The 21781-nt window shown below is 37.7% G+C and overlaps 1 long non-coding RNA gene and 1 pseudogene across 1 annotated transcript in view; one reads left to right on the top strand and one right to left on the bottom strand.

Annotated features, from left to right (window-relative positions):
• Window positions 1–21781, top strand: part of LOC116659325 — a 298444-nt gene that overhangs the window by 206269 nt on the left and 70394 nt on the right. The gene's annotated exons all lie outside the window — the stretch shown is intronic.
• LOC102514825 lies at window positions 1265–2687 on the bottom strand (annotated as a pseudogene).

Consider the following 21781-nt stretch of genomic DNA (forward strand, 5'->3'; position numbering starts at 1 on the left):
GTATTGCTTGCTTTTTTGCAGATGAATAAACTGAAGATGAAGAAGGCCAGCTGTCAGAGCGAATTCAGGCATGTCTTTCGAGCTCAGTATTTACCATCAGTGTTAAGGCCGTAGGTTCCCACATCAGAGTTCCTCTCCTTTCAATTCAGTCAGTAACTCCATTGCTTTGGGGAATTATTTTACTTTATAGTGCTTTTTTAATGTACCTCAGGCTAAGTTTACAAAAACAATTGTTTTGTATATGCATTTATTTATTTACTCAAAAGATGTTTATTGTATCATAGCCACAATATGCCAGGCGCTGTGTTAGACGTTGAGGAATCAAAGTCAATAACACCATTTCTGTGTGTAATTCTCCTGCATTTTGGTAAAGCCAGGTGCATAAACAGACCACAGGGATGAGGCGCCTGTGCAGAAGCTCACACCAGCCGAAAGGCAGTCTTGGCTACGCTTAGGAGCATCCGTGCTTCAAGTGCAAGTCTGTATTCCATCACCAACTTTCTGAGAAATTCTGAGAGAGCCCCCTGGACACCTCTGGACCTCAGATCTTGTCTCTGTTCCTCCATAATGTGCTCTACAACTGTTTGCTTCCTTTTCCAAGGAAACAACAGCAATGAGCCAACTTTGTGTCTGGAAATCAGTCTGTTTCCCTAGCTTTGATTTCCTGTATAACTTCAGGCTGCCCACTTAACCTTTCTTTGCTTTGGTTAATTATTTGCACAATACAGGTAATAGCTACCTTAGTGGCTGCTGTAGGGCTTAATTAATTAATGTTTATAATATCTTTGAAAATCTAGCATTAACGCTACTAAGTGCAAGGTATTATTGTTATTAGCAGCAGCAGCATCATCATCCATCATTCACATACAGCCGAGGGCAGCCTCTAAGAGGTGGGTGAATCACAGTGCTTGTCTTCAGGCCTGGCTCCGTCTCCTGAGCTTGTTTGCTTGAGCTGAGATTCTGACCCTAATTGCAGGCAATTAGAAATAGAGCAATTGAAATAAGTTGTCTGCCTCTGGAAGGCAAACCATCCCCTGCTTCCACTTCCTTGACTCTGTGTTTGCTGCAAATAGCTCAGGCTTTCTCTTGCTTCTCACACAACCATGCCTGTGTACACACAGAATATGTAGAAACTCTCCTTAGCAACTGACCTGGATCTCCTGGAAGCTCTGACCTCTCATCCCTTTAATTGCATAAAGCAGGGGACTGAGACCAAGGACAATGGAAAAGCCAGGTTGGCAAAGCTGTCACCATTGGCATCTTTTACATCAACTACGTTTAAGATGGGCTAGGATGTCTCTCTGTTGGTGATCGCACTAGTTCTTCCCAGGCTGGCACCACCAGTCACCATACCCAGGACACCAATGTCAAACCTGATGAAATCAGTAACCTTAGGTCTCTGAATCAGCCTGAATGGTGTCATTCACCTTGATGAAAGGATCAGGGTGGCAGATGGTGTAAACATCATGGATCATAGGATGAGGGGTTCCTTTTGTGCCATAAGAGCTTTCTCACTCTGCACAGCTTGTATTTGGCTCCTCAGGCATAATACAGTGAACAGCAGAGAGACTCTTGCTATCATAGATCAGATGGAAATTCTCTCTGGTCTTGTCAATGCTGATAACATCCATAGAACCAGAAGGGTAGGTCATATCAGTTTGGACCTGGCCATCAATCTTTTTTTTTCCTCACATAGAATAATATATATATTTGTGTGTGTGTGTATATATATATATATATATAGAGAGAGAGAGAGAGAGAGAGAGAGAGAGAGAGAGAGAGAGAGCAAACTCAAAGCCCTCATGCATTGAGGTAATAGATGTGATGTGCCAACTTAGCTTCAACAGAACAATTTTAATGCTCACATTTAAATAATGTGCTAAATTTGACTTTTATTGCTTTTTAGTGTTTAAAATAAGACTTTTAAAATTGAATTTGGCTTTATTATTATCAAATTATAAATACTTCATATAATACGATTCACGTATGAGTGTTCCCAGGCTTTCTCCTGTCCTCACCCCCAAAAGGGAAAACTATTTGTTCACTTAACTCACTTCTGTTCCCTACTCTCCCCCACACTCCAGAGGAGGGTCTGCTTCTGAGCAGATAAATGGAAAAAAACACCACCACTGGCGGTGAAGCCCATCGGACTCAGCCCATCAATCTTAGTGAACCACTGCATGCAGATCTTAGTTATCTTATCTCCCGACAGGGCATATTTAAGTCCGTTTCATAAGAAAATTTGGAGGGGGAGACATTCTCTCAGCCTACAGGGACTGGTGGACGGACAAAGAGCAAGCACACTGGTCCATCTTTCTAGCATCCAATGCCTCGGGGCTGCTGCATCTTTGGTTGTTTCTGGGCACCGTGAGCTATGGCTCTATAGGTGCAGAACTGAATGTGAGGGGTTTTCTACAAGCTTTGGAGAAGTCATCAGAGGGGACATAATCTATCCAGTGACTTCCAATGTCTAGTTTAGAAAGAGTGACATAGTAGACAACATGTCAGCCTGGAGGAAAAAGGAGAGTGGGTTTAAAAGCTTTCAAGCGCTGATATTCCATATGGAAGAGCTTAAAGCAATCTTATTCTCTTTGGACTTAAGAACAAGAGGAGCCTCTCTTGTTCGACAGAAGGGCTTCTTTAGTTTGATCTGATGGGAGCATCAGGCCTTTATGATGAGAGCTGAGGGAGGAGGCTAAGACTCAGTGAGGAAGCCAAGTCAGGAAGGACCAATATTATATTCTGAGTGGCCACACAGTCTTTGCCGAATCTCAGTGTGACAGTTTGTGTGAATAGAATATCCACTAAGTATCTATCACTAAATATTTATTTATTATAATCTCTCGAGTTTCCTTTTCAAGTTTCCTTGGTTATTCCCACATTTTACACTCTTTTTTAAAAAAGAAATAAAACTGATTTTTTTTTTCCAGAGGAAGGACTCCATTTTCTTGCCAACAAAAAGAAAATTATTCTCAGTACAATTTCATCGATGGTGAAATATAGAATAATATGTTAAATTGCATTTAGGTTTCTTTTAATGTACAAAGACAAATTGGCTACTTAAAAGTTCCCAAGCATGCAAAACCTAAATACCACGATTATTAGTTTATTAATTGAATAAACCTTCTAGTAATTTTCAGATCTCAGAGTCATTTACTACCTCCTACCACAAAAGGCTAAATATAGAATTTCTTTGCTTCTATAGGAAAATGTGATAAATGTTTCAGCCCACACATGAAGAAGAGTTTTGCTGTGACTTTTAGGGATATTCCCACATTTAATGATAAAAGCAGAAAGCAATTTAAGAACATTTTCCATGTGTGTCCAAAATGGAAGACACAACGTCCTTTTTTTTAAAAAAAAGCCAGCAGTTACTGATGTCTGAAATGGGCAGTTAATTCATACTAATGTGTACAGGGGCTCGTGGGTGGGTCCATACACACAATCACATACTCAGTGAGCCTACCAGAAATTTTAACATTGTTTTTATTTGTGCAGTTCATCAAATGCAATCTATTCCCATAGAAGGAGCTGCTTTCCCCATGGATTCTGCGTACACGTTGGATCAAGGCTGCCACCTGATTCCTCCCAAAGGACACATATGCAAAAAAAATGACCAAACCACACAGGTGCATAAAATCATGCAAATCCTCCAGCCATGTGTGGAACATAAGGAAAGACTCTCCAGAAAGGAGTAGTTATTGCATCAGCATTTTCCCAATTACTGCAAATGCAATTTACCAAGTGGAACATATCTAGGAAGGATTGGAGAGAGTCAGGCAGATACTTCTTTTGAGTGGTTATCCATTTTCTCTCTCTCTCTTTTATGAAAAATGCAGATTACTTCAAGGCCCACTGGATTTACGTATTTTGACTATGAATTCAGTTGCTACTTCCAAAACAATTCACTTTTTTGAGGAGGACAAGAATTTCGATTTCCTCACCCCCTTTTCCATTCCACCCCACTCCATGGTGACCACCGCTAGTGAGTGAAGCCTGATAGTAGAGATGTTTCGAGAGTGTTCCATCTTTTGACGAGGTAAAGTAAAACACTACATGACTATATGTCACAGAGGAGGCTTTGATTGTGGCCACACAACTCGCAGATAACATGGTTTGTTCTGTTTTTGCTCTAAGTCTCTTATTTGTATTGATCTCCATGGCACAGATAAGAGAGGGAAAAGAACGAACAGTTTTCCAGGAGGATTTTTTTAAGAGCTTCAACCAAAGATCCAAAAAAATAATAGCAGAAATCAAATTCAAAAGAAACAAACAAGGGAGAGATGATAGAATGTTTTGGAAAAACAATTGAGGACAGTGATCATCTACAGGCTTCACCAAAGATTGGGTAGGAAGCTGAGAAGTAGCCCACATTGTCTGAGGGAGCAAATAAATGTTTTGCAGACAGGTTCATTCATGGGCAGTTTTAGGAAGCCCTAGGGCTGATGGAGATGGTATAGGCATTAGGCCACTTTTCCACGAAATGATTCTAGCAGCTTTCAAGATGTGAGAGATGATATATTATTCTTATATAGAAGTAAATTTTGATTTATTAGAGTATAGGTTGGGAAAGTGACCACCCATGTTTTCTTTTTCATCTTCTTTTCCAGATGTATTTTGTATTTGTATTCTGTTGCTCTAGCAAACTGGATGAGACTTTTGCAAATTTTTGCCCCCCTAATAACATACAATGTTTATATAAGCCCTAGAGCACTTTTCAGACCTTCGATGACAAATTTGCATCAAAATCTAGTTAGAAAGGAAGAGTCACTGTCAGTAAATCATAATTCATTGAATTCTTTCTAGGAGAGTGTTTTGTTTTTTGCAGTCTTCCCTGCTTATTAGTATAGAAAATTTTAATTTTCATTCTATAAGGCAGAAAATTAAACAGCCACAGATATATTAAATAAGTTCAAGTAAGGCCAAGATGGAACTGAAGTTTGGTCAGTTTAATTTTTGGCCACTCTTCAATTTAGTTTAAACCACAGTTATCACTGATCCGTTCAGTTGCATAACTCATTCTACTGAAGAATGTTAGTCTCTCCCATGCCACACAAGTAGAGTTGGCTGGACTTTCCCAGAAAGGGGGGGGCTGAAGAGAGTAACACGGGCAGGATCAAGGTCAAGGATAACACACTTCTACCATGAAACAAGCCACAGCAACGAAGGTGGAGACCTTTTGGCCTGTTCCTCAGAATTATCCTTCTTAAAATGTGTCGTATATGATTTTATTGACTATGTACTTGAGATAAAAAAACACAGAGATATATTCTCCTATATGAAAAAAAAATGTTTCTTATTTTGGTAAAACTTGATAATATATCCCAAATGTTCTAGAAAGAACTCTTCAGAACCCAGTGCCTGGAAATGAGAAAAATACCTAAGCTCTGAATTTCATGCATATTTAGAACATTCAGGGGAGAAGAGAAGAAATCAGTTTCATTTTAAACTCTTCAATTTAGTTGCCAGCATCAGGGTGTCATTTGACTTGCATGCCCTCAGCATATATTGGGAAGTTACTGAGCTAAATGAGGTCGGGGAGGAGTTCCTGATAAAATATCCCTGCCCTTGAGCTGTGTATAAACATGTGTATTCTTAGACGCTTTGTTAACATAGAATAATGTGCTGGTACATTTGTAACTCACTTAAATATTCTAGCAAACAAGATGTCACAAAGTTACATAGTATTCTCATGGCACAAAAATGTAGACATTTACACTGTGTTTTCAGTGTATTTTTGCCTTGTAATTGCTGCCCCTGGGTAGCTATGGTGAATTAGCATTGAATAGAGGGTAAGGCTTTTTCCTTTTCTTCCCATCCCAATAAGATAACTATACCTCTCTACACAGGCCGGTCTGCAAGTTTTACTCCCACATAACTTTTCCCTTGACTGATTCGCCTTTACTGTTTTAGATTCTAAGCTCCGAAAGCTCCTGGGACATGTTGAGGTTCACTGCTGTATCCTGCCCAAGTGCCTGCCACACTGTACACTCCCGATAAATAGTTACAGAAAGGAGAGAAGAGGGAGAAAAGGATGAATGAAGAGGGAGAGGGTTCTATGTCATATAAACATTGTGATTGCACTGGGCACTGTGTGTAGCTCAAATAGTCCTAGATCACTCCCTGTTTTGCTGGTTGGCACATCCTGTTCCTAAGGTGACTAGAACAAACAACCTGCTAGTGGGAAGCCAGTCATCATTTTAAAGATCGTATCCCAACAAGTGTCTGCTTGTCTGATTCGCTGTTGCTTTGCTCTGTGCAATTTGGTGTTCAGATAATTTGAACTTTACTACCTGAGGCCATTTTTTATGTTTTAATTGTTTTCCTTTAGAAGGGCTAGACCTTCTTTGACTACTCAACACTAAGTAACCGTGTAATTTCTGTGTTCAGAGGGGTTTCATGCTTAGATCCTGGATTCAGTGCAAATGATACGTCGTGTTTCTGTAACATAGATGCACATAAAAGTAGTCCCACTGGCTGGAAGGAAATGAGGGAAAGAATCTAGTTGTGAAAAACAATAGGTGACTGAGGAGGAGAGGGATTCCAAGACACGAACCTCTCACTCTCTGCTCTCCTGCGTCAGTGACTGCAGATCTGGTTTCAGATTATCCTAGACTTCGTCAGTGGGTACATTATAAATGCCCTTTTACTTATTAAGACAGTTTACTTTGATATTAAACATGCTCCAGATTAATCTTCTAACTACAGATAGTACATGACAACCTTATCTGTAGTGTGGAAGCAAGATTCTGTTTGTTCTTGAATTAAATTTGGTCAAAGAGTGGGGGTCAGACATCCTCTCAAATATGAAAAATCTTTCAAGAATCAGAGCTTCCCAAATATTGCATGGCTATGAGATTTATCCCTTCTTACTATTGTGTGAAACGATAGTTCATTCATTCTCATTCAGCTGTGAGAGTATGTTATAATTTATGTATCCATTCTGCTATAAATGGTGTTTTCATTTCACTAAACATTTGGTGTTCTCAATTTAAGGCTATTATAAGTAGTTCTTCTATGGATACTCTTAAACATGCCTTTTAGTGCACATATGTACGCATTGAGGTTTGGTATATGTGTAGGAAGGACTATAATTTCTGGGTCGTAGGGTGAGTTTATGTTTATCTTTACTCAATAGTTTTCCAAAATGTTTGTAGCAATATTCACTCCTACAAGAAGTATATGAGGATGAAGGAAGCCAGGCACAGAAGAGTACATACTTGTATAATTTCATTTTATATAAATTCAAAACCAGGCAAAACTAATTGGTGTTGACAGATAGTGAATACTGGTTACCTCAAGGAAAGAAGTGAAGGGGAAGGAAACTGAAGGGAGTCTCTCAGATGCTATTAACAATCTATTTCTTGGTAATCAAAAGAGAACATTCATTATAGTTACATTAAAAAGAATAAAACACCTAGGAGTAAATTTAGCCAAGGACCTGAAAGACTATATATATGACTATATGACATTGATGAAAGAAACTGAAGACATAAATAAATGGAAAGATATTTTATGCTCTGGATTAGGAGAATTAATATTGTTAAAATGGCCATACTAACCAAAGCAATCAAAGGTTCAATGCAGTTCCTATCAAAATTCCAATGGCATTTTTCACAGAAATTGAAAAGCAATCCTAAAACTTGTATAGAATCACAAAAGACCCCAAATAACCAAAGCAATCTTGAGAAAGAGCAAAGCTGGAGGCATCACGCTCTCTGATTTCAACCTCTTCTACAAAGTTATAGTAATCAAACAGTATGAACTGACATAAAAACAGACACACAGATCAATAGATTATAATAGAGAGCCCAGAAATCAACCCATGCATGTATGGTCAATTAATTTACCACAAAGGAAGCAAGAATATACAATAGGGAAGGACAGTCTCTTCAATAACTGGTATTGGGAAAACTAAACAGCCACATGCAAAAGAATGAAGACTGAAGCCACAAAATTCCTATTTAGGCAGTAAGCTTCAGGTCTTATGTTCAAGTCTTTAATTCATTTTTGAGTTGATTTTTGTGTATGGTGTAAATTAGTAAATTAGAACTCCAAACAAACAAAGAGTTCAAGAACTCTTAAAGATTTATCCACAGAAGAAAAGCAATTTATGCCTTTATGTTCAGGTTGGGATTTTAAATATGGCATGCGTTTTACCAAGTGTCAGTGAATACCTGGAATACAACTCCTATTTATAAATATGACTGACTCTTCCTGTCTTGCCTTCTGTGAGGCCTTTCTATATCCATACAGCTACCCATTTTTTCATGTGCCTTAAATAGATTTCTGTCACTTGCAACCAGAATATTAATACTCAAATTGGCAAGTGTTGTAAAAAAAAAACAACAAAGAAACAAATGAAAAACAGAACCTTGGAGAAAATGTGGAACTAACTCATGAGGGCTGGAAGCAGTTTCCCCATTCCAGAACCAGAAAGAAAAGCTGTTAATTTGGGGTAACAATTACCTAATTTCTCCCTTGGGATCAGATATTATGCTCTTTGAGGCTGAAAGTTTAAGAATTTTGTGGTCAGTTGTTAGATTAGCAGAGATTACTGAATATTTCTGATGGCCTCCATAGACATTTTTCAAGAGGGTAAGAAGTTCCTATCCAAGGTTACTTTGCTGAAAAGTAGAATCGGAAATAATGGGGTAAACATAGAACTTTGTTATAAAGAAGATCTTAAACTGCTTAAGATCAGATCCTCATTGGCCTTTCTAAGCTGCAATATTAGTATAGTGTTTTTTAGTAGACTCTGCTTCTGATGCTCAAGATAACAGGGTTGTGGTTTGAAATACGAATACACAGAAAAAGAGAAGGTGAATCAGAGAACCTCAATTTCACAGTCTCTTACTCCTCTTATTCCACAAAGCACCCTTCGCTAATTGCTGTAGTATGTAATTCTGGTAGGAAATTAATCTTGGCATCCAATCATTCTAGAGCTGTGCTGTCCAGTATGATAGCCATTAGCCACATGTGTCTATGTAAGTATAAATTAATTAAAATAAAATAAAATAAAACAAGTTTAGTTTCTCATTAGCTCTAGCCACTTATCAAGTGCTGAATATCTATATGTGCCTAGTGCTTACCATATTGGACAGTACAAAATAAGAACATTTCTATCACTGCAGGAAATTTTATAAGATAGCTCTGATCTAAGATAAATTCTTTAATGGGAAAAAATATCTAACTGCCTCAAGTCAGCCTATTGTGTTTTATTTATGCTCCAAAGCTGATAACTTTAAGTAGAAATTAGGAGACTGGACAGTGTCTTGAGTTTGTAGTTCAGTCTACATTAGACCATATGATTTTCTATATTGCTGATTAGGTAAGAGTGTTCACAATAAGGATGTTGAGCAGCAGCCACTTAAATTCTTAGGATAATTGTATGATCAAAAAGATTTTCAGGGACTGAAAAAAAGGTGACTGTGTTTCTCAGCATCTTAGACAATTCACAGTCACCAGGATCACCACCAAGAGAATTGAACAACTTGGTTAGGACAGCCCAAGGATTCTACAATGCCTCTTACATGGATGGTTCTGAAAAACACAGAGGGAATATTTCCAGGAGTCTGGTCTTGGGTTCCACATTGACCAGTTCTGGAGCTTAGTTAATTGTCAAAGAAGTCATTCACTCATCCAATGTCCATCTTACTACCACCATCTGTAAGTGTCCAAGGTATGGTGTGTTCCCCTTTCTAATTTTTTAAATGCGAATTTTTACTGCTGCCATCTTCCCCTCCCACCCACCATTATAAACTGGGCTGCAAGTCCATATATTTTATGCACCTCAGGAGCCATATTTGGATCTAACTGAGCCATCTAGAGAAGGAATCCTGAGTGTCTGAACTTAGAATGATCGTATCACTTTTGGAACATTAACAGGGTGAAATCTCTAGTAGTCTTATTTTGAGCTGGGTTGGATGGACTTGAGGTTCTATGTGGAGCAAGTGAATTATGTTAAGCAAGAGCTCATTAGGAATTTTGTGTGAAAATGAGGAATTGCATGTGTTAGAGCAGCCATAGAATGATGGATAGCTTTTTAGTTGTGACTAATTCCAGGCTTGGTAGAACATCTCTCCACAATCTGATGTATTCTTGATTTTTCACAACATGGCCCCTTGTTGGCTCCAGTACATGGGCCAAACTTGTACTTACCCCAAGACTTTTCCTAGACTCTACCCTGTAGCCAGAGCTGATCAGTCTGAAGCTGAGCACCAGACCTAGGCATGATAAAATGAAATACAAAAGTCAAGAATGTGGTCATTACAATCTTTCAGAAAAAAAAGAACATTAGGTTAGGGGCAAGGAACCCAAGTCTAGTCATAATTCTGTCAGTGTTTTCAACTGGGGACAAGTCACTTTATCTCTCGAGACCTAAGTTTCTTCAAATGTAAAAAGGAGGGTTTGGTACTAAAATATCATTATATCCCAGTGTGTTTTCTATGGAATGTTAATGATCGTCATGCCAGGAGGGAAGAAAGCTTGTGTTGGTCATATCTGTGTTTAGTGAAGTCTCTTTGCCATAAGACTTCTCAGACGTGTAATATATTAATGTGCACTGTGAATTTCTAGGAAGACCTGTATATGCAATAATTCTTTAATTTCTTTGATATCAGATCATTTTCTTCCTAAGGAGCTTCTCACCAGGCAGTGCTTCCATGGAATACATTTTGAGAAATGTGTGGTAAGATCTTCCCTGAGATCCGTTGCAGCTCCAAGATCCCATGGATTTATGGTCCCAGCATTCACTGGCTTCTGGCACAGCCCAGTCGGGGAGAGAGCACTTCATGTTGGGTCTACACAGTTCTAAACCAGCCCCTCACTTCAGTCAGAAATCTTGCGAGGCACCCAGATGTGTTGCTTGCATGGTGCCAAACAGGCGGCTTGACTGGATTTTTGTTCAGATCAGGCGAGCCTGTTGGCATGGAGTAGACAGAAAGCGTGCATTCCTGAGTTCCTTTTCCATTAGCCACGCAGCAGCTGCAGCCCATGGCTGAACTGTTCTTCATCTTAACTGGGCATGTGTCCAGTAGCGCTGAGGAATACAGAAGGGGAAGGAGGGGGGATTCATTCCCATTTAGGATCCGAAGGATAGCAAGCTCCTACCTGTCCTTCAGCAAAGGAATCCTGGAGCATTCACCCTGGATTCCAACATTTGAAGAAATTTGAAAGGTCGTCTCATCCAACTACTCAGTGGTTATTTGACTTCTTTTTGTCACTGTGTTAGACCCTCTCAGTAACTACAAAGTGAACTAGTGCACCCAGCGAGATCGAATGGGAAAGGCTCCTTTATTTGGGGTTAAAATGTGACTCCCTACAGATGTCATCTGTTGGTTTAGTTCTGCCTTCTGGGGTCATTCAGAATGAGCCTAAACTGGCTCACACAACAGCCCTGAAAATCAGAAGGTGGGTCACCTTGTAGTTCTGAAGATCAGATAAAATGCCAGTGAAACTGCTTTGAAACTGTTCAACAGCATGACAGACAAATATCGACTATTATGGTGAGCATGTTTTATAGCCTGTTTGCACCATCTTCTCTCAGAGTTTGGGTACATGGTTTTTGCCTAGGTTACCGTCTCTCTCTGTCTCTCTGTCTCTTTCTGTCTGGATCTCTCTGTCTCTGTCTCTCTGTCTCTCTCTCTATATATATATGAATAACTGTATAGCTAATGCATGCAATACATGTAACATAATGCTTTTGCTAGCATATGAGTAAATATTATAATTGACATTGTGCAGCAAGAGAGAAATCCCCAAATATATATGCAGCAGCTGTAGTAAGACCACGCACTGGCAGTGAATTATCGTCTGAAGGTGAACCATGTAATAAACTCTGCAGTGGTCAATGGGTGAAGCACTCAGAGGAGAGGGTTTCATCTAGGGAACTGTTTGATCTGTTGCCAACTTGGTCACAGATATCGATTACAGAAAATTCTATGAGATATGCATATCATTAACTTAGTAATATAATATTTTGGTCTCTTTGGTGTTTCTCTTGAGTATATAAATGTAGCTAACATGTATTTCTGCCAGTGAGAGAGATTTTCTTAGGTGAATCACCGTAAAACTTGAGGGGAGTAAAGAGTTTTCAAATATTTTAACTACAGAAACTAGACATGCATTAATCAATCTTCTTGAAGTTTTTCATGAATCACTTTATACCCTAATGGATTTGGGAATAAAATGTTTCTAGTTAAATTGATAAGTTGCTCATTTGACTAAAGCTTTTCTCAAGACCCCAAATATCAGCAAAACAGCAAGTTACAAGTTTTTAGAATCTTTGGTTTAACAGATTTTGTATTTTTTTCTGTTCAGAGGAGAATTTGGTATATTTTGAGCAGGTCTGAGGAAAACTTAAGCCAAATTATTCTTCTTTCCATTTTAGTCATTTTAAGAGATCGCCTTTATGGAATTACAGCCTAGCTGAGAAAAGGGATTCTTTGTTATTATCTCAACTAATTTGCCTCCAACCACCATTCCTTTCCTTGGACAATTTTTCACTAATGTTTTTTACCAGAGATAAATGATTATTTTTTATACTAAGAAATTCACATACTTCCTGGTGAATACTTTGAAAACAAAAATATTAAATCCTCTTTAGTCTTCTTACTTTTTTTTCTCAGAAATTGAATTTTGTTTGGCTTGTTTGCTGGCTCAGAGCCGAAAACCACTTCAAATTACCAAGAGTGATCTGATAAAAATATATATAGAACATGTATCTAAATGTTGAGTAGACAGACCTCCATCATTATCTGTAAAATTTTCCATCCAATCCAGGAATATATAGAATTTCTGACAGTTTAATATTCAACCAGCCTTCCTTCCTTCCTTCAATTTGTCTGTTAAGTTTAGATAGATAGATAGATAGACAGACAGACAGATATTCTGTCAGGAGACAGAAATCTCTGGATCAGAAAACAGATTGTTTATTACCCACAGAGCATTTTAGCATCAGTTTTCCAACTCTGCATAGAGCAACAAAATGAGGGCAGATGTTCACTTGAACATTTATCAAGATTGTACCATAGGAGAGAAGCCCTGAAATTATGAGACTCATGCTTACATAGGGTGGCTGGCACATGGTCCTACCCTGTCTTCCAGAAAGAGAAAGTCATTCAGTCTGGAATGTAAACAGATCTTCTCTGGGGAAGGGAGGAGAAATCTCCTGGGTTTTTACTACCCTGGAGCGTAAGCACATGACTCTGGGGTCGACAAGTCTTAAAACTTATTCACTTTGCATGATCTCTCACTTCCAAGATATGGTTTTTATTCAGTCCATCCTTTAACCAAATTTATTAGTGTTCTTTCCCAGCCTGTACCGTGCAGAAACATGGAAACATTCATGGAAGTGCAAACATCATCCATTCATTCATCCCACCAAAGCCTCGCATCTTTTTATTGGTCTTCTACATGTAAACATATTACATATATTAAAGATATTTGAACTTATGAAACATGGCCATTGCCTCTGAATGTTCACATTATGGATTTTGTGTTCCTCCAGTGGCAGGAGGTTATTACTTCATGATACAGCTCATTATATTTTTGAAATGTTCAAATTGCTAACAAGTTTTTCTTATTGTATGTATAAGTCTAGTTCTCTTTATTTTAAACTTTCCTAGTGGTTCTTTTTAGACCCACTAGAGAAACACACAAAAAATCAAATTCCAGTTTTATTGGTAGGTACCCAGTTGTTTAAAGATTTTTAAAATTTTGATTCTTCCTTACCCAAATATTTTCTCTTCTATGCTTCTCTATGCACCTCCAGATTCTTAAACTGCTCCTTTTTTTAAATTAATAAAGTTTATTTAACTCTTTCTTGTTGAAAATAATTTCTTGTCATCTCAGCATCCTGTTTTTTTTTAATCCAATATGGGATGATCTGTTAACAATCTACTTAAAATATGTTTCTTAAAAAACATTTTAGACATTGACCGATCAGTTCAGGATACAGAATGAAATTATCACCTCTATTTATTTTCATATGACACACCTACCTGGGCAGTCTATTATGCTACTTAAATTACTTTTAATGTTATTTTTCTATAACTAAGTAAGTTATTTATAAGGGATTTTGGCTCCATTCATAGATCCTACTTGATAATAATTATTATAGAACAGTAAAAAATATTATTCAGAGTTATTATTCTCCTTAAGTTATTCTTAGTAATAATCACTAAAATTCAGAGATATTTTGTACCTTCTCATCATTTGAATAGTAGTGTGCTGAACAGTGGGTTGTTTGGAAGTATTGATTTATTCAGCTTAATATTACGCCTAAGAGAACTAGGCAAGTTACAGTTATTTCAGTTAGTAAGTTAATCCTATTGAATACATTCATGGTTGACAATCACATGTAATTTTTTTTTTAAAAAGACAAGCATTTGCGTTTCTCTACTCTATGTTTATTCTAATTTTATAACTAGACACAACAATAATTTAAGTTTGAATCTAGTCTTATGTTCATAGTAGAAATATAAGATCTATTTAAGATGAATTGAATATAAAAATTACTCTGAAATTATGAAAAACACTTCAAACTCATTAGCACAAAGATTTAAAATTCATTCAACAACCAATATTAATAAATTACTTCTATATTCAACACACTGTTTTGGGCAGTGTATTTTGTGTATAGACAAAAGTCTGCCCCTATGGGACCTACCTTCTAGTGGTGAAGACAGTATAAACAAAACAAAATAAGTAAAGTATATTATATGTTAGAAAATGAAAAAGGCTAAGGGAAAAATCCAAAGCAGAGAAGGAACACAAAAATGTGAAGTTGGGTGAGGCAAGTTGAAAGTTTAGGGAGTTTCAAAGATGTCTTGAAGTTGGCATCCTAATGTGTGCCTCAATTTCAAATTACAGATTGCTTTGAAATTAAAGATTTCAGGAATTTTTAAAAATAATTTAGTTTGTTGTTGATACTGTTTTTTAACTCAGAAATTCTCTTCTCGGCCTTTCTTTTCCTCTCTTCACACCAACTTTGCCATTCTAAGAGACAGCATATGTGGGAAAATCTAAGGTCCTCATTTGATGGGAATTCTTAACAATTTTGCAAGAGGACACAAATCAAATTAGAAAAAAAAAATACCTCAGTCCAAGCACCAAAAAGCAAGAATATGTGAAAATATGACAACTTGGAATTAAAATGAGGAAATCCCAGATGTTCTGAGGCTGTTTGTGTTTGACCACAACAACATGAAAGCGATTCAGGGACATTTGCCATATTTTTATCCTAGAGTGGCTTTCCCTCGCCCCCATCCAGAGCCGAGTCATGCGTCTCTGGGCTGTCTCATGTGTGCTCAGAAAATGCAAGCCGATTTTACCACTTGCCTAAACAAACTGGGGTAAGGAGGACAAACAGGCTTCAAGAAATATCTCACGTTTTATTCCAATTCCAAAGTAAATTGTTTTGGAGTTATTCCTTTCCCTGGGACCAATAATTATGAGTTGATGAAATGCAGATACTTCCAGTGACAGCATTGGCTACTTAGAGCTTTTGATTGGGAAATAGAAGATGATATGAACATGGCTTTTGGTATTTCAGTGTATTCACCTGTTGGAATTCTGCGTGAAACATCATCTCTCAGATCATGTCTCTTCTCCTGCAGGTAACCTGTTCTGACCACACCAGTTTACCCTGAAATCTCTGTCTTTTCCTCCTGTGATATTTATTATACATGTCTAGATCTGTTCAATGTTCATATTTTGCCTTATTCCTCTAATATATAAGTCTCTTAAGGATCAATTTTTCTAAGGTATTTTCTTTTCTTTTCTTTTTTTTTCCATTCTTGTTCTTTCATTTATTTCATCCAACTTGAATAACTGAATTCTTCACTTCACAGGGATACAGGACAGCCACAGGAGCAAAAAGAATGGACTGACAATAGACCTGAGGGATTAAACATAGAGAAGACAAATTCAGATGCTTGTCATGGAGGAAAGCAGTCCTCAAGGAGCAGAGCTTCTGTGTGTGAAGTTAATTTATTTACTTGTTTGTGTGACAGATGCCCTGCCTTCATATTCACATGAGGAGAAAATTCCCAATGAGAAAAAAATATATATTTGGAGAATCAGGAACAAATTGGACCGGACACTGATCTCAATAGCAGGCGCTGGCAGGGGCGAAATTATTTTTCAAACACTTTTGCTTCTCCTGGTAAAGTAGTTAGTGTTGTATTTTCATGCTAGAAGGAAAAAGTGATGAAAAGTTTTTCAACCCAAAGAAACAAAACCTTGGATTTATGTCCAAATTTTCTGCAAAACAGGATCCCATACGGTCAGTGCCGGTCTTAGTAGGTCTGAAACAAATCAGATGGGGCACTTCTTAGGTGTTTTGCCTTATTTTTGTTAAGAGTTTGTTTCTCAGGATGCCTGTCAGCCTTGCTCCGGGCAGGCATTTAGTGGGGGGAAGGAAAGAGTCCATTTTGTACCATTTTTAGTATCTGTGGTTCCCAGCTTGCAGGTGGCCTGCTTGGTCATCAGGGCAGCCTGCAGTGTAGGGGTGTGGATGAGCGGTGCCAAGAGGCAGTCACGGCGGGGGGTGGGGGGGGCCTGGAGCACACCCACCGCCACAGTAGATGCCACGTGCCACCGCGCTGGCTCCACCACGCGAGGCTCTCAGCCGTTTCCTGGTGCTAGAAAGTAATAGAAGATTGCCACCAGTTTGCTGCTCAGGCCTTGAAAGGCCAGAAATTCCAACCCAAGCTTAGCCACAGTCTTTCTTAAAGGGGAGAATGCTAAAGAAAGATGAAGGAAGACTTTTCTCAGCAAGCTTGTTGCTGATGCCCTCCCAAGTTCAAAGAGAAAACTCTGTCTCCTTAAAATGACTTCTGGCTTTGCCCCGTGGCAGGGGGTTTCAGGTTTCAGCAGTTAACTTCGCTGGACTTACAGCTTTCATACATTTCTCTTTTTATTGGATAGACATTATGATTGGGTTTTACAAGCAAAATAAACAGCTTAGGAACAAATGAAAGACTTTTTCTTTATTTCTCTCTTAACTCTACATTCGAGAGCTTGAAATGAATTTGGCAAATAACTCGTATTGCTAAGGAGTTCTGTGGCCGAAAGGCGAGATTTCCAAAAATTCTTGAAAATCCAAGTAATACCAGGAATAAATCCCAAATTCAGCTTGTGGAAGCTTGTGTCTCTCTTAGAACACTTCTTTTTTTCCTTTTAAAAAAAAGAGAGAGAGAGAGGAAGGAAGGAAGGAAGGAAGGAAGGAAGGAAGGAAGGAAGGAAGGAAGGAAGAAGGGAAGAAAGAAAAGAAAGAAAGGGAAAGAAAGAAAGAAAGAAAGAAAGAAAGAAAGAAAAAAAAAGGAAGAAAGAAAGAAAGAAAGAGGGAGAAAGAAAAGGAAGGAAGGAAGAGGGAGAAAGAAAAGGAAGGAAGGAAGGAGGGAGGGAGGGAGGAAGAAAGAAAGAGAAAAGAAAGTGGAGAAATCAAATCACAGAACCCCTGTAACTCCTGCCCGGCTGTCTCTTTGCCATGGAGTGCAGAGCTGGGCTCTGACCTGGGCCAGCTGCTCTCAGCACAGCCAGAGGAGCAACACAAATACATGGTCCCCTGTGAGCTGGGAAAGTGGCTCCTCTATGTGTGATTGAAGGCCTCCTAAATGCACTTCTGGATTATGGGCATCTAAATTGGCTCCTTACATGTCTCATATTTATTTGATTCTTTTTTTTTTAAGTCAACCTTGAATTTTTGATCTGAACTTTGTGAATTTTAATGAACTTAACTTTGGCCTTTTAAGTAATCGTAAATTATTTAAAACTAATCACTGAGATAAGCAAAAATAAGACAAACAAAAGATTCATACGTATCAGGCAGATGCCACCAGAATGGCCTTTCACCTAAAGACCCAATTCAAATTCCATCTTCTGCATAAAAATCCTTCCTTAATCAGTTCTCATCAAAATTATCTGCATCCACCTTGAGGAATTGTTTTAGTCATTGAATGACAACACAGGTCAGGCCTTGCAAAAGCGCTTATCTTTTACATGTTTTACTTTTAATTCTCCAAAGGTAAGTCCATGTTACCTGAGGAAGGAGAAACGGAGGCCGAGAGGTTAGTCAGCTTCCTCAGGGGTCAATGATGAAGCAGAGTTTTGAACCTAGATTTGTCAACTTCCATAATCCATGCTCTCTCTACCGTGTTCACTTCTGTGGCTCTATAACAGGAGTGTCCACACAGTATCTTCCACTCATTACTCAGCTGGTACAGAATAAGAAACAGGTTTTATTATTCTCTATGCAGCATTTAGCAAAAGTGCCTAGCATCTAATAAATATTCAATAAATTTGTTGAGATAAGTTTATGGCCTTAAAGTTGTAAGCTAGTTGAACAATTCTGCTTTTAGCTAAACATGATGTAGTTGAGTTTAGGGGCATTAGCTTTGACAGAGAGCACATAATCTGACAGCTGGCATATCAAAATCCATGTAATAGTCAGCAACTCTGACATGAATTGTAGTAACCACCACCATCACCTTTTATTGGGTTGTAGTTGTGAATCTTTTTCACTAAGTACTTCATTTTCATTTTCACAAATTAACTTCCAAATCATTATGAGGGGTTGCAGGGAATTATTAGTCCCTACATTGCATTGAGGAAAGTTAAAAAATAACTTGCTTGAAATCACAGTCTTAAAGAACCTAGCCATGCTCTGACCATCCCCAGTGTAGGACGGAAATGAAACATGGCACCACTGAAACATGGCGCCAGCATGCCTAGAGCATGGGGCAGCAGCCAGACTTGGAGTCAGGGAAGAAGGGCCTTCAAATGCAATGAATATTCAGTAAAGGCTTAGTAAACAATGGTGCCCATCATGGAGATTCCTCACTAATGGCAAGAGTTGAATAAAATCTCCTCCTGAGAGCCCATGCCATGCGCTGATCCGTACACTGTCCTGAAAGCCAAGGAGTCAGCATGGAGAACACACACGGGATTTTTGTTCTCAGCATCCCAGAAACAGTTTCAAAAATCTAATCATTTGGAGCAAAATAATATCAATACAATTGTGTGAAAGATGTGTATATTTTGCCAAATCATAGGACTTACCAATGTACTCTCCCAATGCATTGCCTTTTTATATTTTTGGTGGCCACACGGTCATACTACCAGATATTTGATATTAAAAAAGAAGGCAACAAAAAAGACAATACCATGTCATCCACTTTATGAAGGCAGTACAGCCTAGTCTGGTACAGTGAATACTTCTGATACATAAATTAGTGATGGGCGATTAGAAAGTAAGGGAATGATGTCAGGACACTCTGCAATTCTAGCTTTCCATATGCAGTTTTTCCCGTGTGCTCATATGTCATGCCATATAGGCACAGCAACAGAATGAAAAGCACACCAAGTCAGCTGAATGCAGCAAAGCATGAAGGAAGGTAGCTTGATCCCCAATGCCCCGCCACCCCATTTATTTTCTCCTGGCTCAGTTTGGCTATGACCTATCTAAGAAGTGTTTACTGTATATCGTAACATATTATTGCAATGGCTCTGAATCAAAAAAGCATTCGATTATGTTCAAAATATTATCTTTCAGAAGGTGGGGAAATATGTAATCCACTTAAGGCTTTCAACAGAATAGTTACTGTTTTTCAGTTCCCATGTATGAAATAGGTGGCTAACCAGCTGAAACGCCTCATTCTTCATGTTATGTTTGAAGAACTATTGAACTCCAACGCTCACAATCTCTTCTTTTTCAAAAATGATAATATAACTCGGAATTTCACAAGCAATAGTAAATATGACGCCAGAGTTAAAATGAAGTCATATAGAATAGACAGTTAAAATGAAGTCATATAGAATAGAATAGTAAATATGACGCCAGGGTTAAAATGAAGTCATATAGAATAGACTGATTTCCTGCCCAAAAAAAATGATGGAGAGAAAAGGAAATCGATTTAAATGACAGAAAGAATGACTTTGATTAGGTACACAAAATCAATGACAAATTTTGGATTGGCAACTTCCTAGAACATGCAATGAAGATGTTATAATCTTTTTTCTTCTTTCTAAGGAAATAATTAAGAATAGAAAATTACTATATTTATAGACCATTAGTTTGATTTTTTTTTCTTGGCTTCTTGCTACACTGGTTTCTACTGTTGATAGCTCATTTAATATTGCCTGTTTTTATTTTAAAATAAAAAAATAAATTAAGACTACTATGTGTGTCAAGTAAGGATTAAACGTCCTGTCTCTCAAAGGCAGTGAGGTAAAACACAGCAGTGATTAAGAGTCTGGACATAAATTAGCCTTAACAAACATGTTCAGATTCAAGCTTTGCTGCTTTGAACTTGAGCCGATTACTTAAAACTTTCCCTGACTTATTTTCTCTTCTCTTTTGTAAAAATAGTATTAATGTGACTGATCTCCTAGAGATGTTTGAAAGCTTTTATTGACTATATGTATATATGCAACTGATAGAGTACCTGGCACTAAGTAGTAACTCAGTAAATGATTATTACATAAATTATGAATTATCACTCACACACACATACATACGTATATTGAACCTCATACTATGAGGGACTAACAATTAATGAATCTAGGTTTATTATGTTTTGATTTTTCTTCTTTTTCTTTCTTATATAGTTACATAAGATCCCTAAGGGAAAATGAACACAAGGATAAGTAAAACATAGTCCCTTAGCAGAATATTATGAGCACTAATAAATGATGGATTGCACTGTGCATGTTACAATATTTTTAAATAGGCAATTATATATCATGAAAAATACTTTTGAGACTTATACTGTCATCTTGATGTGGAAAATAAATTTAATATCAAGTCATATAAAATCATAAATGGGAACACTTTTAAAGTTGTATTTAGGTGGAGAGTATAACTCAGTAGTAGAGTGCCTGCTTAGCATGTGCCAGGTCCGGGATTCAATCCCCAGTACCTCCACTGAAATAAATAAGTAAATAAATAAACCTAATTTAAACCTAATTACCCCCCCCAAATACAAACCAATATACCAACCAACAAAATGAATAAATAAAATAAAATAAAAGTTATATTCTGCTTCATGTTTCTAATTTTTTAAATACATTAATTATCATAGTTGGCTGGATTTGCTTTATAATAAGAATTTTGCTTCATGCCCTATGCATCAGACTCATTTAATATGTGTTGATTCAGTTTTGACGTCTCAGCTGGCCTACCCACTGTAAAAGACTAGAAAATGAAACAAATGGCCAGCTTTCTTTTTGAATTTCTTATTTCAATACAGATCACTAGAGTATTCTTGGGACACTGCTTGTCATAGCTTTGAAATCTAACTGTGGCTTTTAATTCTTAAGGATGACTTGGCCTTCATTTTTTGATATCTCACAAAGCATAATACCTGCTTAATGATTAACTTAGTATTTACAAATGGAGAAAAAACGCATTTGGCTTTTTCAAGTTTCTAGTACTCTTGGTAAAAGCAGCTCATGAACTAAACTGTTACCATCTCTTGAAGCAGAATTTTAAAGTTTTCCGAAATAAGAAATCTAGTGGATATTATCTGGAATTACAATTACGTAATTTCCACTGCCATCACTGCATTGGAATACTTTTTATAATTAAAAGACATGCAGTCAGGCTTGGGCAAAATGGAATAAGAAATTAAATTGTCCCTTAGTGGAGGTATAATGGACCTTGCTTGGTTGCTCTGGGGGAGGGAGAAATGTTTTGACTGTGTGCATGGGGAAAGAGGAAAGACTCAATAAATAATTTGTTTTTCATCACTCATCTCAGTGCCAGCTCTGAATCTCA

The sequence above is a fragment of the Camelus ferus genome, chromosome 23 (assembly GCF_009834535.1).
Source record: "Camelus ferus isolate YT-003-E chromosome 23, BCGSAC_Cfer_1.0, whole genome shotgun sequence".
Taxonomy (NCBI): Eukaryota; Metazoa; Chordata; class Mammalia; order Artiodactyla; family Camelidae; genus Camelus; species Camelus ferus.